Below are 25,027 nucleotides of genomic sequence, written 5' to 3'. Positions count from 1 at the left end.
GAAGAACTGACATTACAAGTAGTGCAAATAACTCTTTAATATTCTACAGATTAACAGTCACTTTAGACATATTAGCTGGGGAACTTTGCCTATGTAGCAAGGTGTACAGCGGTCTGTTATTTTAAAGGGCTTTTTTAAGTGGTTTCAGAGGGCTGTTGTGTAGCTGCACAGTGAAGTACTTGGTATCATAACCATTTGGCTATGACATATTTTTATAGACTTGAGATAAACTTTGAGGCAACGTGTTTAAGACTACCAATGGATGCAATGGTTGTTGTTGGCTGATTGTTGATATGATGTAAATCAGAATATTTGAGAATACCTATGAGGTCAGGTCTTAGACTGTCCACTAGTGACCAATTTCCAGCTACAAAGTAAACGATTTAGTGTCTCTCCACTCGTCCATAACTCTGGTCAGTAATTAGGGATCACTGTGTTTTACTCCTCTATTCCAGCCCTGCAACAATGACATAAATTTACTACTATTAACCCTGCCAATGCTCTAAATGTAGTTCAATTCCTAGCTCTTGCATTTCTTCTTCAACCGCAACTAGAATTTGCCTCCTCAGCTAGCTCTTTCACAACCTTTCGATACTGTGCTCAATCACGAATTCCCAGGATTCCACTTCTGCAGGATACATAACAGTCCTCCAACCATCTTCTCTGGACTCAGCAGCCAGGTCGTAATAATTTATTTGCTTCTGCTCATGGGCAGCTGTGCCAGCCCTTTTCCCCCTGGGGCAATGAGCTCAACAAGTAGAATGGAGAAGAAACAAATTACAAGGTCAGACCAGAGCGATGTTGCAGTAGTCTGCAGTAGGAACTGAAGCTGCTTCCCAAGGTCAATTCTTATGCTCTACTCATGTCTGGTGAGAGAAGTTTTGTTCTTTCTTTTAGTCGGGAGGCTTTAATGTGCTCTCCAGACCTAGTAACCTGGACAAAATGTTTGGCTGGAAAGGAAGGATTGTTTGCATCTGCCCTGTATCCCTTAATCAACTCCAAAAACTTCCTCAGTCATGCCCCACATGCTAAGATTTCCTTGAGTAATGCATCAAAGACCATAACATAAAATGTTGTCTATCAAACCTGCTGGTCTTGGTAGGCAACTTTGGCCTGCTAGCATTCCTGCTTAGCACTTGTCACTTCTACTACCACCACGACCTTTCTACCATGGTTGGCCTTTGACCAGATTAGAAAGATTTGCTCCATTTGAGGTCTGCTCCACCTCCTTGGACTCTGCCAACAAATCTGTCTTTGCTTCTGGTCCTGTCCTAAACTAACACACTATAAGTTTCAGGGTTTGATCTCAATCCATGCCCATGCATAAACTTGGCAATCCTCTTCAGCAGTCTTGTTGTTCTAGCTGGAGTATGACAGTGACGCTGTCCATGCAGTGGTCTTTGCTTTGATGGCAGTTTTACTCCAAATATCTGTCCTACCCTGATGGCTACTTCTAACTTTTGCCAACTTGTAAAGAAGACCAGATGGACATAGCTTACTTGGTGGTCCTCACTGTAATGGGCTACCGAGTTTCTAATGTTGTAATAGTTGGAAAAAGAAATCCAGGATGGTTTGTTTCTTTGATGCACCTCGCAAACTTCCACGGGATTTTTAGGATACCTGCTTAATAATGCTTGTATGCATTTCTACCTTTCTAGCTTGGGAAGAAAGGTGTTGTTTAGAAAGGCTGGAGGAGGAGCGTGAGCTGTAAATTGGAGAACCTTTACTGTGCAATGATGTGTTGCTGAACTTTAGCTCTTTTTCTATCTAGCTGGTATCTAACCTCTCTATGTCTCTAGTAGTTTATTTGCATGGTTACAAGTTTATTCCTTTTTTTTCATCTGTCTTCCTTCTGATGTACTTTGCCTTCAGTGGACTCTTCTAGGTTCTTCTTTGTGCCTTTTCACAGCAACTTTGGCCTTCCTTTCTTCTTTGTATTAGCTTTCTCCACTCTTTTTAAAACTACCACAATCTCGTATCCAGTTCCTCAATTTCATTCACAGTCAGTCTTTTCCTCCCTGGTCAACACTTGAACCATTGTACTTTTTCCAAAGTATTCTTCATACAAATTGCCTCGGATATGTGAGTGTGAGTGCTACAGTATGGCATTGGTGACCTTATTCACGTAGCGCCCTCTTTCCTTGAGGGTGTTTTATAGTCTCTCTCCACCCTGGTTCTTTTCTCTCTGCTTCTTGGACTCAATCCTTGCCTCTGGACTTGGTAAATGTTGTGGAAGTGTTTGCTGTGGTGCCCTCATTAAAAGAGATATTATAAAATATAGCATATACAAAAGCAATAAATTTCTTTCCAATTCAGTCCTGACCTTAACCCAGTGGAAATGATATAGCGTGACTTGAATGGGACTGTTCAATCAAGCTTTCTTCAGACACCTGATAAACTCAAACAGCCTTTTTTTAAGGAAGAATTGCCTGAAGATTCTCCTCATTATTGTGGAAGTATCATGACTAGCTTTTGGTGGCTATTGATGGTGACTGGTGTTGTTGATGTGTTTTTGGTTTTGTCAAATCATATCTGTATCAGGATTTTTCAAATGTCAAATGAGATATTCAGCATTTCTTGATCAAGTAGAACTTAGTCAGTATTTCACGCACTAGAAAGTATATAGTTGCAGGCTCTCTGTCATTATTTCTAGCAGGAAATTCTGATGTCTCATGTTGCTCGCCTTGAAACGTACACATGGAGACCGCAGACATCATAAAAAAAATGCCTATCCACCTGTTGTTCTGGCATTGGTTGGGGGGGTGGGGGCCATTTTGAACCCCACCTGCAATTCACTGGTCTGGTAGACTGTGATGTGTGTATGTATGTGTACGTGTGTCAACCGAGTGCACCACTCCCCATAAACAGGTGGGGTTCTCTGCCACAGATATCAAGTTACGCTCTTTGATAACCCATTACAGACTTCATTAATTTCACTCACTCCAGCCACGCACTCACCGCCTGACAAACCCACTGAGGAATTTTTGCATGAGCACACCTCTTTGGGCTTGTGTAAGTTTTACAAGCTGGGATTAACATGTGTGAAAACAAATGTAATTTAACTCTTTATAGTTTTAGGAGAATGAAGCGGACATGCCTAGTCTTTTAAGGGGTTTCCGTGAGCAACACCGCAGTGCTGTGATGGAATTCTCAATAAAGTTTTTCCATCAATGTAGGCAAAGAAAATTACAAATTAATTTTGAAGTGGTGAAAAAAATCCACATTAGGTCTCAAGCATCCACACATCTTTTTTCTGAAACGCTTTTAACTCAGGAAATGCAACTCTATATAGACAGATATCCAATGTACAGTTGTGCCGGGCCATTTGTGCTTTCCTTTGTTTCTTGACATTGACTGGTTATTCTTGAGCATATGGGACACCCGACACCACGGGCTCCTCAATTCCAGTTGTGCAGTGAGTCATCTCTGTGTCAGGCAGATGACACATTGTACTAGGTAAACTTGGCCTGGACTTGATTCCACATTGAAACTGTGGGTGCTGTGTGTCCAAACGCATATCTAGCATTGCTCCCAACAGAACAATGTCAGGGATTATGATACTGGGCTAAATATAAAGTCTTAAAATAATGCATTTAAAAGTACAAGCACCCACTTGTATTATAATTGTTACAAATATTTTATTCCTGTGAGTTTGGGTAGCAGTTGAGGTTGAGGGAGGTCATTTAAGGGAAATGCTGAAAGAATAAAACTACCCATCAAGTTATTGTTTTATGATGACAAAAACACAAACTGTGAGGTTTACTTATCTTCATTTTCTTTCATTATATAACAACACATAGTTTTTATACAATCTGATACTGTTTCAGTAAAGCTAACCCAGTATGACAAGTGAATTTTTTTTGGTTTTGTGTGTTTGGGCCCTTTAACATCTGCTGCCAGCATTACTGGCATCAGTTTCCTAAAAATAATGTCTTCTAAAATTCTTGGTGTGACCTACACACAGATTTGACCTTGACATTTCAAAACAGAGAGCTTGGTGCAACGAGCAAGCTGTGGTGCACGAACTTGACCTAGTCAGGAAAAGTACAAGGGATGTACCATGATGTACCATTTGCAGTGCCTTGACACTGAAAATGTCAAGACTCATAGTGGAAAAGTCATGAATGTCATTATCTTTAGATACTGTAATAGATTAGATTCAGTTTAAGCTCTTTTGTTGTGGCTGCTGTTTTACTATTATATTATGTTTTATAGGATGTTCTAATAAAATCTAATTCCACTGCTGTCTTCTGCTGTAGGAAACTTGACTTGGCAGGTATTGATGGATGAATGAAACACCCTGCATGTAAACAGCTACGTCAAACTTTAAAAAATGTCCTAATTTTGTAGATACACAGGTCACTGCTGTCTTTTTTTTTTGTGTTGTTGCTTAGAAGAGGTGTAGCATCTGACTGGACCTTATACTCTTGTGTTGTTGTGGCAAGCTTTGAACTTTTGTCTGACCAGACAATCGTCTTGATTTAACACAAAGGAGCAACGTTTCCTGGAAAAAGCTGAAGTATTTTTGGCCATAGAGGTAGATACTGAGCATGTGGGTGCTTGATTTCTAGATGATTTACAATGCTGAGGTATCTATAAATCAATACTTTTGAAAAGATATAAACATACCAGAGGAGCCACTGAGCAGTGGGAGTGGGAAGTCATGAATAGAAAACTAAGCAAAAGCATTTCATCAAGCAATTTTTGATCTTCCTCCCGGCTGAGTATTGATTTTTGTGGTTTACTCTGTAACTTTGTGTGAAATCTTTAATAGTTCAATGCCATGCATAGTAGCCGTTCTCATTAAATTAACAAGGTCAATCGTTACTACAAACTGAATAAGCCCATCTTTGTAATCATATTGTCTGCTGTGGTGTGCACGCACACACACAAACACACACACAAGTCATTCAGTTTTGAGTTTGGTGCAAACAGACAGCGGGAACTACTGTTGTGTTGTTTGATTCAAAATCATATTGATCTCTGCCTCTTTTGATTCGTATCCCCCCACTCATAGCCAATTCCTCCCACACAGGCTTTGCTCTTGAAAGATCACTTTCTGACAGTTCGAAGATACCAGCTATGCGCCAAAAATTGTTCTCAGAGAATAATAGTTTAAAATAGGTATTGATTCCACTTGCTGAAATGAAGCATTATGTGGGTGTTGAGTGGAGCTGGGAGATACAGCAGTGAAAAATGACACTGCATCATGAGCTATCAGTTTCAGTGCCTGGAAGAGAAACATCTGGTTGGACTCAGCTCCAAAGAACAAAAACGTAGCTAAGGAGACTGCATAAGTTGGGAGCAGACAGCCTTCAAAGCAAACGCCACCAACTTAGTTGGCTTCTCTCATAATTTGCTCGAGGTCTTATTCAGTTCCAGAGCTGTGTGTAGTACAGTGGTAAAGTGCAAAAGAAACGTATTACATGCACCGGGTCAACATAAAATGAAAAGGTGAAAAAAGGTTCAGTTACCGTGTGTGATAACAGATACCCATCCTATGAATATGTTACATTGTTACCTCTTTGGACACTGTACATAGTTTGGCTTTAGTGTAATCCATCAACTCAGGGTGACAAATAGCCTTCTATATTTGGCCTCTACATCTTTAGCTTGTTCTCTCAGTGGGTACATGGGCAGCTGAGGAGACAACCCTCTCCATCAGTCATAACTGCTGGCCGAAGGCCCAGAGTTTCTGTCACTAAGAGGCTTAAACCAAAGAATCTCCCTCCATTCGTATAAAAGCCAAGCAGGTCAAAAGGTTTTAAAATGATTTGTATAACCAGTGAGGTACTGACTTTATGACTGTAAGCCACTATTTAGACTGAGTTGTAATACTCTCCAAGGTCTAATTTCCTTAGATGACAACTTTTACCATTGTTACAATCAGTGCAGTGCAACAACCGTAAAATTCAAAGCTGCTAATAGCTTCTTTGTGGATTTACTGAAATCATTTTCTTGAAACGCTAACACGTGGAACTCTAAATTCTAACCAACTTAGACTCAGTTAATTTCAGTTCAAGTTCCTCTACATCAGCCTTATTTAACGTTTTAAACACCACGCTCAGCTATAGAATCCGAGACCCATAAAATGCAAGTGTAAGAGCGGCAATAGGAAAACATTTGGGGAAAGGAGTCGAAACTGGGAATTGCTTTTGTAACACTGCCGGGTGACCACAAAAATCTGTCTGAGAACCACGTCAAGACTGTGATCATTATTTCACTCCTTTCGCCAGCTTTTCGTCTGCATTCATTTACCACTACATCAGCATTTTTCACTTCTAATGAAATCTGAAGGCATTCCTTTTCCTTTCCACACCTTTTTCAGAGCTAAAGTCATACAGAATACGTCTCTCTTTACCTCACCAACTGATATTTGCAATTGTTGTTACTTTATTTGGAGCTTTTTCTCTTCAGAGTACAGTTAGCAGTCTCTATCATGAGTCAGTGATTCAACATAACTACCTCAGGATCCACATTGGGTCTTGCCTTGATTAAATTAAATGTGTGATTTGATAAAATATTTTGAAAAAGACTGGTCATTTTAATGATTTGTTGGTTACCCATATATCCTGCACTGATATAGAATTTATTTTAATTTAGTTTTACTCCAAGCATGAGTACAATGTCTACAGTAATGTTCTTGGGGTTGTACACACTGAGAGAATTTCTAAGCTGGAACACAGTGTAAATATGCAATGGCAGGAGTTGATATCTTGTGGTTACAGAACTTTTCCCACAGAACTACTCCGGGCTGAAATGATTGACATATTAAGTTTAAATAATGGTGTAGCCATCTCAAGCTGTCTTCAAAGTGCAACTTGTGCAATTTCTGAAATGTTCAGAAAGATTAAAGTCACAGTCTATACTATAACTTGAGACAATATGCCCTCCTATGAAAACTGAATGACAATGTCACCCATGTTTTTAGCCAGTTTAGAGTCTCACACTCTGTCCAGGTTCTTCATGGTATGTAAGTTATGTACATTCTACTTATATATATATTCACATGAAAGTAGAATGTACATAATTTCAAGCAAGGACAGTCTATTGTACTATAGCTCAGTAACATTTTCCATTGAGGATGGTTTCCAGACAGAGCTGGCTAACAGACCATCTGTAACCACAAAATGCAAAGCACCGTTTGTTCACATAAATAGGATATGTTACAAGCTTGCTGATATATGGGCTACTTGGAGGCTTAGTTCCTGAAATACTGTTTCAGTCAAACTAATATGTAACATAGCTGGTCAGTTACATCAGCACTTCAACCTGGCTTTAACACCCTGAGAACCATTACTCTATAATGAGGTAGTTCATACTTCATTAGATAAGCATTATAAGAGTCTAGCTAAAAAGCAATGATACCATTTTGGGTTCTTCTAGTCAGGAATCCCATTTTGTCATCGGCTTAACATGAGCTTATATTTATACTGATTAAAAATGTGCTACCCGCTTGATGTGTCAAGATTATCATTTAACTGTTCTGATTAATGCCCTTTTTTCAACAACTTCAAGTCATAGACTGTAAATAAAAGATGGACATGGGCTATTGCTTTCTGGACTTTATGGAAGGGCTTTTCAAACTTCAGTGTTAGGAACTTTCCCACCACGATGTTGGGTTTTTTGGAATCAAAAGTGACCATATTTAGACTGTCTCCATAAATTATGCAGATACAAAGAACAGACACACATATTTGTATGTAACAGACTAATAAGGTACTGGAATTTTACTGACAGTACATTTATTATTGGACTGTCTGTGCCTCACAGCAAGCCACATTATTTGTCAGAAAAATTACCAGCATCACCAACACAGTTGGGAAGATCAGTTCAGTGAGTTGAGGTGATGGCTAAAGCTTCCAGCTACAGCTGCATAATTTTAAGACTTCAAACTCCAAATCTTAAAATTGCGTCAAAACAACCCAGTTATATGGGGTGAAATAATTCATGGAGGTTTGGCTACTTCGCACAGGGGTCTAATGGGACTGACTTGTTTTTTTGAGCCAGCCCCAAGTGGCCACTCCAGAAAATGCAGATTTGGGCACATCTGTGACAGCTTTATTTTTCAGCTTTGGATGTTGCCATGTGTTGCAAGCAACAGAATGAAAGTTCTGTACAATAAACAGATCATTTGTGTACATTCTAGGGTCAGTGCAGCCATGTAGTCATTTCCAAGTAAATCGAAAATACAGGGTCTTTACATTTAAATGTACTAGAAATGCCTGATAATGTTATCCCACAGATGCATCTTCTGGACTACTTGTAGCAGACAGCACTCGCGACTCTCAAGAGTCCTCATTCTCCGCTTGAGTTGACCGCCACCGAAGCCAAGAGAGGCAGTATGAAGTCATCACAAGAGTCAAGAGCTACTGTGCCACAGAGACTGATGTGTTCAAGGAGGGAAGAAAAGTTGGCAGAAAATCAGAGTTGTGTCACTGGAAAGGATTTGCAAGTGGGAGGAGGAAGAAGGAGGGGAAGTGGGGAGGGGTTGAGAGAGCAACTTGGGCTGCAGAGGAAGAGGGATGCTTTGGAGAGACTAAAAAAAGAGTGAGGAAAAAATGCTGGATGAATAAAGTGAAATACAGAGATAAAAGAAAAGTTTAAGGGAGTGAAAAAAGGTGAACGAGTAAGACTTGGGGCTGTGAAGCAGAGTGAATAGTGGTGTTGAAAGAGGAGGTGAAAGACATTTTCTCTGGCTCTAGGCCCAGCTGGTGTCTGTGCTGGACCACTGCGGGTGTCAGATCTTTATTCCAGTCCTGGAGACAGCTGGAGGTGTCAACACTGTGCTGGCCTCAGTTATACCTCCCGACTCAGCCATGTGTTTGTGCACAAAGCAACCCCACTGTCACAACAAGCAGATATGTTGACATAGGGACCCACTCCTTTTACCACCATTTGTATCAGTGGTTTAAAATGTTATTTTACCTCTTCAGAAAAGTATATTTGATGAATCAAAAGTATTGTTTAACTTTCAAACTGTAAAATGGCCACTTGAAGACCAAGAGTCACTTACAGGATGTATAATCAAGCATGACATGACCCAAACGAAAAGTTATAGAGGGGCTTTCATGCCCCATTTACATTGAAACAATCACTCAGTACTGGGGTTTCAAATTCTCAAGAACCACAGACAGACATTTAAGGGGTTAACCCACTAGCTACAAATCAAACTGGTAGGAAGGCATTTTATACTTTTATTAATGGGTTCCAGAAACGATGACTCTTGACTATCACATGTGTGCCTCAGAAAGACAGTCCCGTGTTACTTTCCACCCAAGATTCACATTTTTTTCTTAATCTTAAGGTAGCACATCCTGCCACGGAGATATACTGCAGCGAGCAGGCAGCTTCACTGTAAGTAAGACATTCCTCAGTAATGAGGTTAGTTATGGTCTGATAGGTGAATGACCGTCTCTGCAAGAAACTGGTAACAGTCCCAGAGTGATATCTTTCATTTTGTTTTGTTTATTTCAAAACAACATTTTCAAACATCTGACAATGTGAGTTATGTCATAAAGATTCTTATTTATGAAATTGCAGCTAGTTTTATAAGGGAAGGAGGCAACATCTGCACTTTGCTGAACTGGAACTCTTCCACTACAGATTTGACAGATCACTTCTCCATTCAACTGTAGCCTTCTTCGAAATAATGTGGCCGTTTCGGAAGGGAAAATCATTTACTATATATAAATCAAAGGAGATCAAGGGGCTGAAAATCTTAAAATGATGCTTCACTTCCATATGTTGAAAAAATCGGTACCTATAAAGCTGCATATGTTGAGTATAAAGGTTTTAAGTATTTAACTGCATATCTACAGTATTGTTAACATGATATATGTTATAAGTGGTCAAAAGGAAGCAAAGAAAAACTGTGTAGTGAAAGGCTTTTGGGGTTTTTCTTTAAGGGTGTATTCAGAACAATCAGCTTCACTCTGTTCCTCAGTAAATAGCTCTGAAATGCATTACATATTGCAGCACAGCCTGCAAGAAAACTCAAGCACACAGATGTGTTCATGGGAAATGGGATGCCTAATAAATCTTTGGCATAATGTTATTGAATTAGTAAGGACTTAGGATGAGATACCATATTAAATCCTGTCTTTTCCAGTTCACTGGTTTTGATAGCAATATATTAGAGTTCCACATGATATACTTACGTATCCGCCATCGTTTTTTTTATCACCTCTGGTGTGGAATTGGCAAAGGGGCGATGATGAATAATAAATGAGTCTGAATTTTCTGATGGAATTTCCATTTGCTCTGTGAACAATTTTCAGGAAAGAAGATTTATACTTAATACCTCACGATGCCCCCTCCAACAGCTGCTGTTTGTAGCGCAGGTTAATGGGGAGATCTCCATTTCTTCCATGTCACGATGTGATATTTGTTGCCATTTAGAAGTTACTCATTAGTCTGAGGACGCAAACCTTCCATGTCCAGACAGAATTGAAGAAGTTATCCCCAGAAAGCAAAACTTTAATCACAGCAAGTAAATATCTTAGGTCCAAATATGTCTTTATAAGTCTGTCTGCTTGCTTGCAGAAGATTAAATGAGGAGGTAGCAGTGCAAGGACCAAATATTTTAGTGGCATTATCAATATTTGACTATTATTATTATTATAGTATATATTATAATTATATTCCATATAATACAGCAAAAGGGTTGCTGTTAATTGAACATTACACAGCAAAGCTTGTAGACTATTCAGCTTTCATGCAGCTTTTGTTAATGGGAGTGGCACATTGCTGATGACTCCCATAGATTTTACTTCCTTTAAAATTGTAACCAAATATCAACAAATACTGGTACTGAAAGCAGTTGTTATTTGTCAGGTCAAAGTTTTAATTGTCTTTGTTTTCCACACCTGCCTGTGTTAAAATTACAGTAAATTACAGTAATGAGTTTCAGATCACTAGGTTAAACTGCCCAAGTGTGGGTCAACTCATTCACTCTGACCTGAATCTGACCAATGCAAAACTGGTTTTGAAACCTTTGGTCCAGTGATTGGATACAGGATGCAAACAGCGCAGCCTTTATTTATGGACTGATAAGCAATCAGTGCCGGACCTGGTGTAACAACTGTAAACACCCCAAAAGGTTGCTGTAGAGATCTGTGGATGCAGGTGTGTTGGCTTTGACAGTAACATTAATTGAGAGAGAAGATACATTATTCCTCCAGCTGTGTAAATATATGCTTAGAAAGTGAAAGTTGGGGTATCAGCGGGTTAGAGAGAAAACTATTGTTCAACTCTATGTTAGTACAAAGTTGTATCCAAAAGTATACAACAAAAGCAAAGAGCTAGTGAGAGGAAACGGTCTCCAAGTTAATAGTTGAGTGTGTTTGGAAACCTCGTCTTCTTTAAAAAAAAAAAAAAAGTGGAAATTTTGTTTAGCAATGTGTGATTGGAGGACTTATTAGCGTTAGCGTTAATAGACAAATACATCCCTTGCGCATTTAAAAAGTCACACTACTGATAGAAAATCAAAATAAAAGGCCAATACACTAAGGGATTAACAGGTGATCACATGTTTAAGAAGTGAGCGATGACTGCTTATCACCTTACATGTTAACAATAATCCCTGTTTCATCACAAACTTCTTAACTTGCATCACCTTCTTGCTGTGACATTTCATCTACTTTCAAAGTTGCTTGCAATGTTTGCAATGCATGAAGCTCATTCCACTGGTCCTCTGGATGAAAGCAGAAGCTAAATACCTCAGATGTAAATGTAAACAGGCTTCCACGCCCTCACATCTTTTCTTTCTTCCCAACATGGGTTGTAATCGGATGCCTAGATGCCCCTTTGCCATCCCTCATTACCCAGCATTCCTGAGGCCTGCATGCTGAGGGTGTGGCGGAGAAACTGGTGTGAGGTTGGCGTGGGACCAGGCGACAGTGATTGATCGAAGTATGATTGATGGCTACAGCTGATTCGCCAGCTCTGCTTTCGATTGTTGTTGGGTCTGGCACTTCTCACCTTGTAAAAGAGCTTTGAGATGAAAGAAGGCATAGATCTGAAAGAAGAGGATGTTAAGTGTGAAAAGTAACTGAGTGGTGAAACTTCAATGGATAAACAGGACAGTTCTTGATGATGACATATTCTGACCAAACAGCTGCTGTAGGTAAACAACTTTTGCAATGTTTTGATGATATCACTACATTAACCCTCTCAAAGCAGGCGTTGCAGATTTGCAACAAGTAAAAACTAACAACCTGATTACCCCACATACATATTTTATGAGGTTTTTTTACTCAGAAGTACCACTGCATGTATTCTTTTGTGCATTAGCAACAAAAACTTAATTTGAGCCTGAGAGGGTTAACGGAGTCAGAATGTTGGTAACTTTTTCGACTGCAATGCTAAGGCAAATGTAGCACCAGCAACTCATGCATCAAAACTAAATGGCAACATAACAGCGCTGCTCAGTATTTTATGTTTTGTCCCTAAAATCATTATTAGGAAAGTATAATTATTGTAACCTTTAAAGACATTCAGCAGGTACTGTTTTGCAATTTTGTTTCAAAAAGTAAATATGCCATTCACAAATACACATCCTTCTTCCCCCATGAGAATATTTTCCTTTGGCGTCATGGTGAGATTGACATTTATAGTTTTAGATGAAATTGCTGCAAATGTTGTTGGTGACACAAAGTCACCTGTGTTAACTTTTCAGAACGTCTGAGTTTTAATGGTAGGTTAAAATTAAAATTGGTTAACTACCGTGGCAATCAAAAGTAATGTGTGTATAGCACCATTTTATAAATGTTAACCTCCCAAAACACTAAACTGAGCTCCAAATAAAAATCAGCCACAAAGGTGACAATAACACTCGTGTTTATACTACCACAAAAATGGCTCTTTGCTTTCAGTGAAATGGCCACATCATGTTCTTAAGTTGACATTCCTATGAAATATTGTTTGTTAATTTTTGTTTTCTAAAATGCTTTTGTTGTTTTCCAAACCAGGACCATATCATCTACTCAATGTGATATCTTACTATAATAACTGCAGAAAGTATGTATATACACCACCCATAACATTGTGACCACTGATAGGTGAAGCGAATAACACTGACTATCTCTTGACCATGGCATCTGTTAGTTGGTACGATATATATTATCAAAGCTGATGTGTTAGAAGCAGGAAAAATGGGCAAGCATAAAGATTTGAGCAAGTTTGACAAGGATCAAAATATCATTACTAAAGAACTAGCTCAGAGCATCGCCAAACTGTAGCTCTTGTGGGTGATCCCAATCTGCAGTGGTCAGTATCTAGTCCAAGGAAGGAACAGTGGTGACCGAGCGATGGTGCCATGAGTAGCCAAGGCTCACTGATGCACGTGGGGAGCGAAGGCTGGCCCATATGGCCTGAACCAACACATGACCTGCTGTGGCTAAAATTGCTGAAAAAGTGGTGGTTTGGATAGAAAGTTGTCAGAATACGCTGTGCATCGCAGTTTGTTGCCTATGGAGCTGCATTGTCACAGACCAGTCAGAATGCCCATGCTGATCGCTGTCCCCCTTCAAAAGTTTCAACAATGAGCACATGAGCATCAGAACTGGACCATGGAGTAATGGAAGAAGGTGGACTGGTGTGATTAATCACATTCTGTTTTACATCACATGGATGCCTGGGTGTGTGTACGTTGCTTACCTGGGGAATACTTGGCACCTGGATGCACTGTGGGATGAAGGCGAACTAGTGGAGGCAGTGTGAGGCTTTGGGCAATGTTCTGCTGGGAGACCTTGGGTGCTGCCTTCGCAACTTACAGGACTTAAAGTATCTGTTGCTAACATCTTGGTATAAGATACCACAAGACACCTTCAGAGATCAAGTGGAGGCCATGTCTCAGTGGTTCAGGGCTGTTTTGATAGCTAAAGGGGGACCAACACAATATGGCAGCTGATCATAATACTATGCCTGTATGCATCCTATATCCTCCTTAATTGGTGAGCCTATCTTAGCTAAACCTTTCACAAACATCATCACACACAGCAATGTTTAGCATTTTTTAATCATTTTCTTATATATCCCAATTCTTTTGATGTTGATATATGTATATTATGTTCAGCTCATGTTGCATTTGTTTCATGTGTGATGTTCAGTGTGTCTTACCTGTATTTAGCTGTTACCAAAATTTGTATTTGCTACAGAATTTAGTTTGAGTCAGAACTACTTACAGAATCAAGACTTTAAAAAAGCACAACAGGGTAGGTTTTAATGTTTTGTTTTCTTTTATTTAATTCAAATTTTAGTAATGAATAAATTAATAGATCATTGCTATGGTGAGTAATAAATTAGATAACACATACACTACCAGTCAAAGGTTTGGACACCATCTTATTTAATGTTTTTTCTTTATTTTCATGACTATTCACATTGTAGATTCTCGCTGAAGGCATCAAAACTATGAGCGGCATCTGCAATCAGGCCTCGACAGCTTAAAACAGATTGAACTGGGTCCTGACTGTTGTTGGTGGTGTATGACCTGCTGTGAGCTGGAAAGCTGCCGACATGTGTATTGTTGTGAATAGCAACCCCAATAAAGAAAAGTGTATGCTAAAAAGCGTTGATATGTGGTCGGTTCTGTCATGCGATACATGAGGTAGTCACCTGAAATGGTTTTCAAACAGTCTTGAAGGAGTTCCCAGAGATGCTGAGCACTTGTTGGCCCTTTTGCCTTCACTCTTTGGTCCATCACATCCCAAATCATCTCGACTGGGTTTAGGTCAGGTGACTGTGGAGGCCAGACCATCTGCCGCAGCACTCCATAACTCTCCTTCTTGGTCAAATAGACCTTACACAGCCCGGAGGTGTGTTTGGGGTCATTGTCCTGTTAAAAAATAAATGATGGTCCAACTAAACTCAAACCGGATGGGATGACATGTCACTGCAGGATGTTGTGGTAGCCATGCTGGTTCAGTGTGCCTTCAATTTTGAATAAGTCCTTAACACCGTCACCAGCAAAGCACCCCCACACCATCACACCTGCTCCTCCATGCTTCCTGGTGGGACCCATGCATGTAGAGACCATCTGTTCACCTTTTCTGCGTTGCACAAAGACACGAGAGTTGGAACCAAAGATCTCAAATTTGGACTAAAGCATAGATTTTCACTGGTCTAATGTCCATTCCTTGTGGGGGGTTTTTGGCCCAAACAAATCTTTTCTTCTTGCTGCTCCTCCTTAATAGTAGTTTCTTAGCAGCTGTTTGATCATAAAGGCCTGATTTGCGCAGTCTCCACTGAGCAGTTGATATAGAGATGTGTCTGGTAATGGGACACTATGTGGCATTTATCTGGGCTCTAATCTGAGGTGCTGTTAACTTTCAATTTCAGACGTTGGTGACTGGGATGAATTTATCCTCAGCAGCACAGGTGACTCCTCGGCTTTCTTTCCTGCAGCGGTCCTCATGTGAGCCAGTTGTAGCGCTTGAAGGTTTTTGTGACTGCACTTGAGGACACATTCAAAGTTTTACCAATTTTCCAGACTGACTGACCTTCAGTTCTTAAAGTAATGATGGACTGTCGTTTCTCTTTACTTGGCTGATTGGTTCTTGCTATAATATAATTGTAACAGTTTTCAAATAGGGCTGTCAACTGTGTACCACTCGACTTCTGCACAACGCCACTGATGGTCCCAACCCCACTAAGAAGGCAAGAAATTCCACAAATGAACCCTGACAAGGCACACCTGTGAAGTGAAAACCATTTCAGATGACTACATCATGAGGCTCATTGAGAGAAAGCCATGGGTTTGCAGCGCTGTCAACAAAGCAAAGTGTGACTACTTTAAGGAAACTAAAATATACGACAAATTGAAAGTAATTTATCATTTTTTTCTTTGCCACATAATTCCATATATCTTGCTTCATATGTTTGATGTCTTCAGTTTGTATCTACAGTGTAGAAAGTAGTAAAAATAAAGGAAAAACCATTAAATGAGAAGGTGTGTCCAAGCTTTTGAATGGTATTGTACACATTGATCTTAAACAGAAATACCCGCTCTCTCCTTTGCCCAGGGTTGAATGTTTAGCTGAAGTGAACAGGTGGCACCCTTGTTCCTCGACCCTGCTACCCCACTGCTAGCTCCACTGGTCCTGCTGGGAACTGCATATCTAACACCCTCGCTTTCTGAGTTCCTGCTTTGTGGCCAGGACAAAGTTACTTCGTGTCCCAGCAGGGAGGAAACAGGACAGCATGCCGCCAGAGTATGGGAGGACATAAAAGCCTTATCTGTGACCTTCTGAGACACCAATAGCTATCTGCCCTTTACAGCATGTCTGTGTTCCTATATATATTGCATCAGCACAGAAGGAAAAAAGAATGGATCTTATACCTACAATATCATATGGCTGTTAAAGTTGAACAATAATCTAGCATGAGCCTGAATGTACTGCCTCACTCTTTCAGTAGTTCAGTAACTCCTCCCATTGTTTCATTTAATTCATGACTTGATAAAAAAATAGCAACATAAAGAGTGAAATACTTTTTCAGGCATTTAATGAGCGGAAAAAGACAAAGCAGAGAGATTTAAATGAAGACAAGTGGACTCCATATTAAAACCAAAGGGTCAGCGCAACACAAAAGAGATATACCTGACTCCCTTCACTGCAGCCTTTATTTACTGGGCCTGACATTTCTGCCTGTGTCAGTGATTCTACAACCTCTGCAAATGACTTTTATGTGGTGTAGCCAGTAGATGTTATTGAAGATGGAGAATCTGATTTTATTCCAACTAATCATTTGATTTGGCTCAGTTGCTTCAAAAGGTAAAGTGATCTGTGGTTTGTATGTTGAGGTAATCGGATGGATACCTAATTGAGCGTCAGGAGAGAACGGAGCAGATGTTCAACCTACAAATCTTCTTTTGTTTATTAGTGAAACAGAGACATCTTCTTTCCTGCTCTTTTTTATGTCAGCTGGCAAAAAGTGAAAATTATGACATAGTTTTCATGCTTTCTACTAATTTGTTGCCAGTTTATTTCAAAGTAGTTATTTTTATGGCACTGTGATCCTTCATTTAACAGATTTTATATTTTCTTTTTTCTTTTGAGGTGCAGGTAAAGTTGAGTTCTTGAGCCCAAATGTTCTTCAAAGTGTTTTTCTTCTCTGTGCCCATAGAACAGTTATGGAGTCAGGAATTGATCGATTTGCTTCCCTTAAAGATCCTTGAAGTTGAGTGGGATTGGTGACAAAGCCTTGCTTCTGTTAATATGTGCCCCCGGTGACCTGACGATATTTGAACTGCCCTTCAGGTCCGGTGATCAGAATGCACTGTGTTATAACCATGAGCACCATAGAAGGGGTTAAGACTCAGTTGGTGGTCTACAAGGGCCAAGCCTTCAACATACTCGGGCATCCGCAGTTCTCTTTGCAAGGATCATGGACCTGCAACCTGTCAACCTCTGCTGAATTCATGTCTCACTGCCCAGTGGAAAATATCAATCAATCACTACCTGAAGCCCACCATTCAATTGCAGCAAATCCTGTAAACATTTTATCTGTCAGCAAACATTGGCTATCCTTTAAAACAATCTTCTTTCAGTGTGTTTTCACAGCCAACACACTTCTAAATTTTAAAGATTCCGTTCTTTATAGTGATAAAAACATATATGTTCCTATTCGCTCTGTTCAGCAATAAAACTGAAAGTGGAGTACTGTTGAAAGTATTTATGTGCATTTACAGCAACTGGTCAGTAATTTACCTGCACTGAAAAAAAGATCTATGTCCTTTGCAAGCCATGTGATGGACTGGCAACCTGCCCAGGGTGTATCCCACCTCTCCCTCAAAGTGTGCTGGGATGGGAAGTAGATGGATGGGTGAGTGGATGTTAGAAGTCTCACATAAAAAAGTCTACTTGTATAACTTGAAGCAGAACTTAGATCTGTGCCTTAACAGCAACATTAATTTCTTTGAACATTATAACGCTGCTTTGATGAAGTGTTGAAGTAATGTAACAGGAAAAGGAAACAAAGCAAATTTTGCTTCATTAGTGTTGGCTTTCTTTCTGGTCTGAAAATCAATACGGTTCCTAATCACATTCCTCTGATTAATCTGTTTCATCATCTTCACTAAGAGGCAAGATATTTGTTTAACTACACCTAACATATCTGATTCATAGCCACCACCGCTGCACGCTGTTTGTTTTATGCACATTTCAGGTTTCACACAGTGATTTTTCTAAGAAGCCTCTCAGGTCCTATTCATCAGCTGCATAACCTCTTGGTGTTTGGCCTAAATATTCACACTTTATCCTTGACTGTCAATTTCAGATAATTCTGTCAGGATACAAGGCGAGTTCAAAGGGTCATTTGTGGCTGAATATCAGAGAAATGAAATTGGATCCAGTAACATACTGATTAATTCTGATAATCAGATTTTCCTTGTGCTGTATTTATTAAAGTAACATATGAAGCAAAAGCGAGGAGAAAGCGATGAAATTGCCTCGAGTGAATGTTTGTCTCGCCACACATGCAAAATGAAGTAATGTGCACCACCAGGGATGCACAGTGTTTGCGTGATCCGTCACATCAGGCATTATCAGTCATATAATGAAGGCTTTGGTTCCACTCCCATGCTTTATTTTCTCTCACACTCCTCAGATTTTTCCTCCAAATAATAAACTATCTCATCCCTTTTTCATTACAAAAGTATTCCAATGCTGGACTAGCCTGAAGGTGAAAGATTTTTTTCTTGTGATCAGTAGGTTACAGTTTTTGAAATCTGCCAGATTTGCTAGGAAAACTTGGAGGGGAAAACTGTATGAGTATGTCACAACTTCCACTGCGTGCCATGTCACTACTTGGCTTTGGTGCAGCTGCTCAGGACATTTTTAACACTCTTTAATTAGATCTTACTTTTAAATATCTCCAGAATTAATATATATATAAATAAACAATTAGACTCCACATTTGAGGACCTGTTTTTGGCACAAAAGTGTCATTAAAATGATGTGTAATCAATATTTTTAGTAGCGCTATAACTTAAAAACATGAAGATTGTCGGACTTAGGAATAGTGAAGGGGCCCGATTGTGTGAAACAATGTGGAGCGAGATTTAGCTGTTCTAATTACATCTATCAACAATCGGTGAGCTCACGTCAATGCCAATGTGTTTCCTGTTAGCTAAACACAGTTCGTGACAGCCCTGAAATTAATTGAAACATTAGAGAGAGCAAGGAATGCTCTTGGGCTCATGTGGCCTTGGCTGACGAGTCACATGCACTGCAGCCCCCAAAAGACACGGAAAGCCTGAGCTGTCCAGCGGCAGCTTAGCCTAGCCTCAGTGTCAGCAGGCTAGCTTTTCTCCCAGTCAGGGGGAACCAGATGTAACTTTGTACTCAGCATTAGCACATGTATCAAGTAAATGTCCCTTTCGTGATGAGGCTATTGCCCTGCTGTGTATTATTTTGAAAGTGTTAAACATAAAAGAACCAAAATGGTGACATCTAGTTTCTGGCGCTCATATGATTTATTCGTGTGTTACATGAGGATAAGGGGCTTTTGGAAAGTAAGAACCGAGTAGGGAGTGGCAGCATGTGCTATCTCAACCACTGCTCATGTGTCCTCTAGCAAGAAAATCAACCTGTGGAATGCATTCACTTTGTTCAATACGCACTTAAAATGATGACTTATTATACTGTCAAATGCACCAGCAAAACACTCAAACTTCAGCTTTTGCTGACTTCAGCTTCTTAAAGTCAAGGATTTGCTGCTGTTTTCAATCTTTTATGACAATAAACTGAACTTTTTTTAAGCATTTGTCAAATACAATTGGAAGCTCATCCTTTAACTGTGATAGGCAAATTTCACTATTTTATGTCCCTTTTTTTATAATCATTGATCAATTCCTGATAACAAAAAACAGATTCAGCATATCAACCTTTCTGGAAAATTATTAATCACTCTCACACATCGTATCCTTACAGGGGACATCTTCAGGGCGAATTATCCCAGCTTTATTTATGTCATGATGTGGTTTCAGTTTATTTTAATTGTAGTGTTTTAAAAGTAATCAGTTAAAAGCTTTTACCTAAAGGGGGAATACGTTTTCTTCTTGACTTGAAAACTTTCTTTCTTTCCGTGTACCCATGTGTGAGGGTTTAGGCCAGGCTGGATTTTTTTACATACTCTCACAACAGTTATCGTGTGTAATATGTATCTGTGTTTGTCACAACTGTTGAGTGTCTACATCAGAAGGAATTTGATGTCTTTTATATTCATGCATCTCAAAACTATAAATGTGACATTATTCTTGCAAGGACAAACGGCCGCTGTTATACATTTGTGCCATCTGTCAGAGTGTCTTATGTTGGAAAATTCATTTAGCAATGAAAGTCATCTCTTACATTGTGTGTGTCTGTTCCGTTCATTACAATGGAAACTGTTGTGTGACATTCACAACATGCCAGGGGTCAGCAGCGCCAGCCTGAAGCAAACCAGCATGTCAGTCAAAAGATGTACTTGGAAACAATCTTAAGTATTATTTATGAGATGGCAACTGCCATTACAATGAACTATGACATCACCTAAGCTTAGCCCATTAAGCATTGATTTGCAGCAATGTGGCACCTCACAGATCAAAGCTGTCCGCCCGGTATTCCCTGCGCCTCCAACTGCCTGTAGCTAATTACATGATCTGATGGTTACCCAAGGAGGGTTGTGACTGGATGCACGCTGCTGGGTGCTCGATGTTGTTGAGGTGGCTCACCGCTACCTCAACAACAGCAACAGCTGCTGTGCCCTTGAGCAAAGTGTTAAACCCACACAACCCAGTAGCTGCTCATTGGCCAACAATTAGTATTTAGTAGATGTCAACCACATCTAGGGCAAGTCTGACACTATTATGATTTTATGTTTTTTCAAAAGATTAAATAGAATTGACAGGAAATAAAAAATAATCTTATTGAATGTCCGACAAAGACATTTTAAAAGGAGAACTTTGGTCCTCCAATTCCTATTCAGTCAATGTAACAAGGAGTGGCGATACAATCGCTGTAATTTCCTTTTAGGACAAAACATGCTTACATCACATTTTCGCATTTCAATACTGAAATTTTCCCTGTGGGATTAATACAGTTCAATCATCTAATTATACTGCTACTTTGATCTTCAAATATAAATAGGCAAAAGCTTTGATTTTGACTACTTGTCACTTTCAAGCAGGAAGGAAAGTTAGCCTGGAGCAACACTGTTCCACAACAAGAACAAACAAGATTTCTGCTCAGCTAAAACAGGAAGTTCTCAAACAGGTGGCTTTCAGAAGCACTTCAGGTTTTTACTACTCACGCCAAAATGAATCAGAATCACAATACTTTATTAATACCAGAGAAAATTATGTGCTAAAATAGCAAGAGCAGTAATGAACAAATTAAAGTACAAGTTAAAGTACCATCAAGTTAAAGCATGTCCACTTGTCTCATTAAAGGGGTTCAAGCTGCAAATATACGACATTGTGCAGGTTTTGTGGCTGTGGTGAGCAGTTTCATTTGTTTTACTTCAGGAAAAGCAATCAGACTTTCAAATATTGATAGGGATGTCCACAAGCTAAAAAAGACAGTAAAGACACCTTGTCTTTCAACACGTTCTCACTCCCAAAGCATAATATTTTACTCTAGGTGACAAATCGTCAACATATTACGCTTCCGGGTACCCAACACGTCCCTAAATGACAAGATCAGAAAAATGTCTTTAGCATCACATCGCTTTTCAGCAAAACATATCAGTTACACAGAGCCCACATTTAAGAGCTGTCCGGTGAAACTGTAAAATATGGGTGTTGTTACACCTGAAATAGTTGTAAGGGAAGGGTGCTTTTCTCACTGTTCTCACCGTTGTTTTAGTGATACATCATGTTGCATCACGTTATAGTCATTTTGTATCTGTATACTGAACTACTGCTGCTTGGTGGAGGGTAGCAAAATGCAAATTTAAAGTCAATTTTGTCATTCTTAGAATCGTCATCAAATGTAGCCAAAATAACATGGATCCAGTTCATTTTAAATTAATATACAACAGAGCAAAGTAAAACACGGCACCTTCTCCTATATAACTGGCCATCTGCCTGGGATACATAGCAGTAGGATCAAAGGCTTTCTCTTTTCTATGTTGATCTTCTGTCCTTTTATCTTTCTTTGACCTGAATAATTCCACTATAGCAAAGTGTCACATAATTAACAAACTGGCAGTGGTGGACTCTCATAAGGATTACAAGCTTCTGTCTAATAAGCAGAGGTCAAATGGTTCATGGTCTCTGATCTGTCATTAGGCACAATGAATTGATGGATACCTGTGACTGTAAAAAGCTCTCTACTTTCTGTCAGTACCTGTGCTAAATATTAACCAGAATTTAGAGAAATGTTGAAAGAAAATGCAAAATTATAATACTGCAAAGTATTCGAGCATATATGGAAATAAAAAAGTCCATCCACCCATCCTGTTTCTTTCACTTATCTGATTCAGGGTCACGAGGACAAATCAAGTGGCAATAGATGATTAAAATAGAAATAATTAAATTAATATACCACGATAGATAATTAACTATCGTTGTCAACAGTTGTTTTTCTACTGCATCGGCAAAACTTCCAATCGCTGGCCCTTGTTGTTCAGGCCATATCTCCATTGTTGTGGCAGAAATCAAAAGTGGCAGTGGAGACAGAAATTGTGAATATGTATACCTTTAATCCCCCTTATCCTGCTGTTAGGCCAGGGTGTGTCCCCTGGTCTACTATAATAGTCTGCAATGAGAAGCTTGAGTAAACACAATCAATGGAAGACACTAGCATATGCACCACAGAGACTTCCGAAGTCTCCCCCCTTCCTTTTATTCATCCCTCCACGTATTCGATTACACACCTCTACCACTGAGGGGCTTCGAGCAAATTACAACCTGAGACAAAAGTATTGATGCAATACTACCTGTAGGTTGCAGTAATCAGTAATGTTATCACCAGCACAGGACTGTCTCAGGAAAAGAAAAAAAAATCGGATTTTACAAGAGGGGTGCCCTCTCTCCCTGTCTGTCTCTCCCTGCACATGGTATGCTTGCATGCTCTCTTACTCCTGGATTACAATCTCTTCATCCATTATTAATGAAGTTAAACTACTAGTGGCATGCTGAATGTGCTGCATGGGAGATTTGTAGCTAATCCAGCGCAAAACAGCCCCAGTCACATAATGAAGGGAAAAAAAGAACAAATGTCAACAGTTTCACACTGGGACTGGATTAGACACCCCCACCTCACCCTCCTCATTCACGCACAGCCTCGTCCCCCCTCTCCTTTCCTTTTCTCTCCTCCACGCCACTTGCACAGAAACCCCTGCACACACAGACACACTTACAGAGTCGCACAGCAAATCTTGCATCCAGCATGTAGGGTTATGAGTATACACACGTCTACCTCCCTCCGTCGCTTTCTCTATGATGTTTCCCCACAACGGATTAGTGAATCTCAAGTACAGATCTGAAGGAAAAGGCCAAGGAGCTGCTGAGGTCTATATGTGAAACCATCCACAGTTCTCTAAAGATTAATAGTTGCAATGCTCTTTCTTATAAATCAGTTTACACAGTTACGGTTTGTGATGCTTGGGGTATGACACTGAGATGCATCATCTTTAAACTTCTCCCCCATGCGATCACTACATAGTGGGTTTGGTCCTTGTGTTGCGGTGCACTCGTGTACTGTGCAGCCAAGCGATGCGGCTCCATGAAAAGGAGAGACGAGCATGAAACACTGGAACTAATCAGAACACATGACACGGGACTAGCATCCTGATTTTAGATTAGCCGTATCCTATCCACCCTCCCTCCTGCTCTCTATTTTTCACTCTGTCTTTATATCTTTTATCTTTGTCAGCCTTTGTCTGCTACGTAGAGTTGTTCTTTTGATCTGTATCATTAAAATCTCCCTAAAGAAAATGTGCTAATTTTCAACTGAAATCTTTTCATAACTATCTCTTGTTTCTGCCATTGCTACTATTCACATCAATTCAAGCCCAGCACATCCAATTTACATGATAATATTTTTTTAGGTTCCCAATCCCTAACCCAAGTCAACCTGCAGCTACCCGTAAAGCTACATAGGTTATATTTTTTAAGGCAAACATTTTTGTGGCTTTCAGATTTGTCTACAAATTCTGTTCTCTCAGTTCTCAACAGCGATGAACAGCAGAACTTTCCAAAGAGGAGATTTGGGGATCTTAAACAAACCTGTAGTTAAAATTTGGGACACTGAGCAACATAGCAAGTTGGTCATGCGATTACAGGATAATCAGGCTGCTGAGATGACATGGTTATGTATTAGCATCATCAAAAGCTTTCTCACAACAACAGCACCAGCTGGTCTTGAGCTAAGATGGACATCGCTGCATTGAGCTCTAGTTTGGCCCAGTTTGGCTGTTGTTTGTTTTTGTGCCAGAAATGACCATATTTGAACACCAAGGTGGAGTAAGGTACTAAGGTGTCAGGTGAAAAGGACAGACAGACAGCTGAGATGCCTATTAATCAGTGCTAAAGAAAAAACTGATACAGACTAAAATTTCACTCACAAAAAGTGGTACAAGCAAATTAAGATGTTTAAAAAAATAGCAGCACCTCAAGAACGGTCTCCAGTTCAGTATCTCCAATCAGCTAAACTGAAGCCTGACAGAGAGCTAGTGGCATCGTCAGTACCTGGGAATTTGGAGTGAATTTAGCTTTGGTGGATTGGAGTAAAATGTCTTAACTGTTGAAAATAGTGTCGTGAAATACGATGCAGATATCTATATTTTCCTGAGGATGAATTGAAACCGTTTTAATGATCCTCTGACCTTTTGTTAAGCACCATGATTGTGCCGTTATTTTGACTTGCACAGTTCTGTTTTATGAACCTGTACAGCTTGTCTTTCATATAGATCTTAAGGGCATGTTCTACACATTTTCTCTATCCTCTGCTCAGTGCAGTTTTTTTGCATCCATTCCTCGTATCACAGTAGACCAATTAAGACTAATCTGATTCCAGTTGTGACCTTTAGTTCCACCTCA

The sequence above is a fragment of the Aulonocara sp. 'chitande type north' Nkhata Bay genome, linkage group LG2 (assembly GCF_057382095.1).
Source record: "Aulonocara sp. 'chitande type north' Nkhata Bay isolate Kocher_YH1m ecotype deep benthic linkage group LG2, A_spYH_male_GT1.1, whole genome shotgun sequence".
In the NCBI taxonomy this organism is placed as follows: domain Eukaryota; kingdom Metazoa; phylum Chordata; class Actinopteri; order Cichliformes; family Cichlidae; genus Aulonocara; species Aulonocara sp. 'chitande type north' Nkhata Bay.
The sequence above is the reverse complement of the archived record's forward strand: the minus strand, read 5'-3'. Positions refer to the sequence as shown.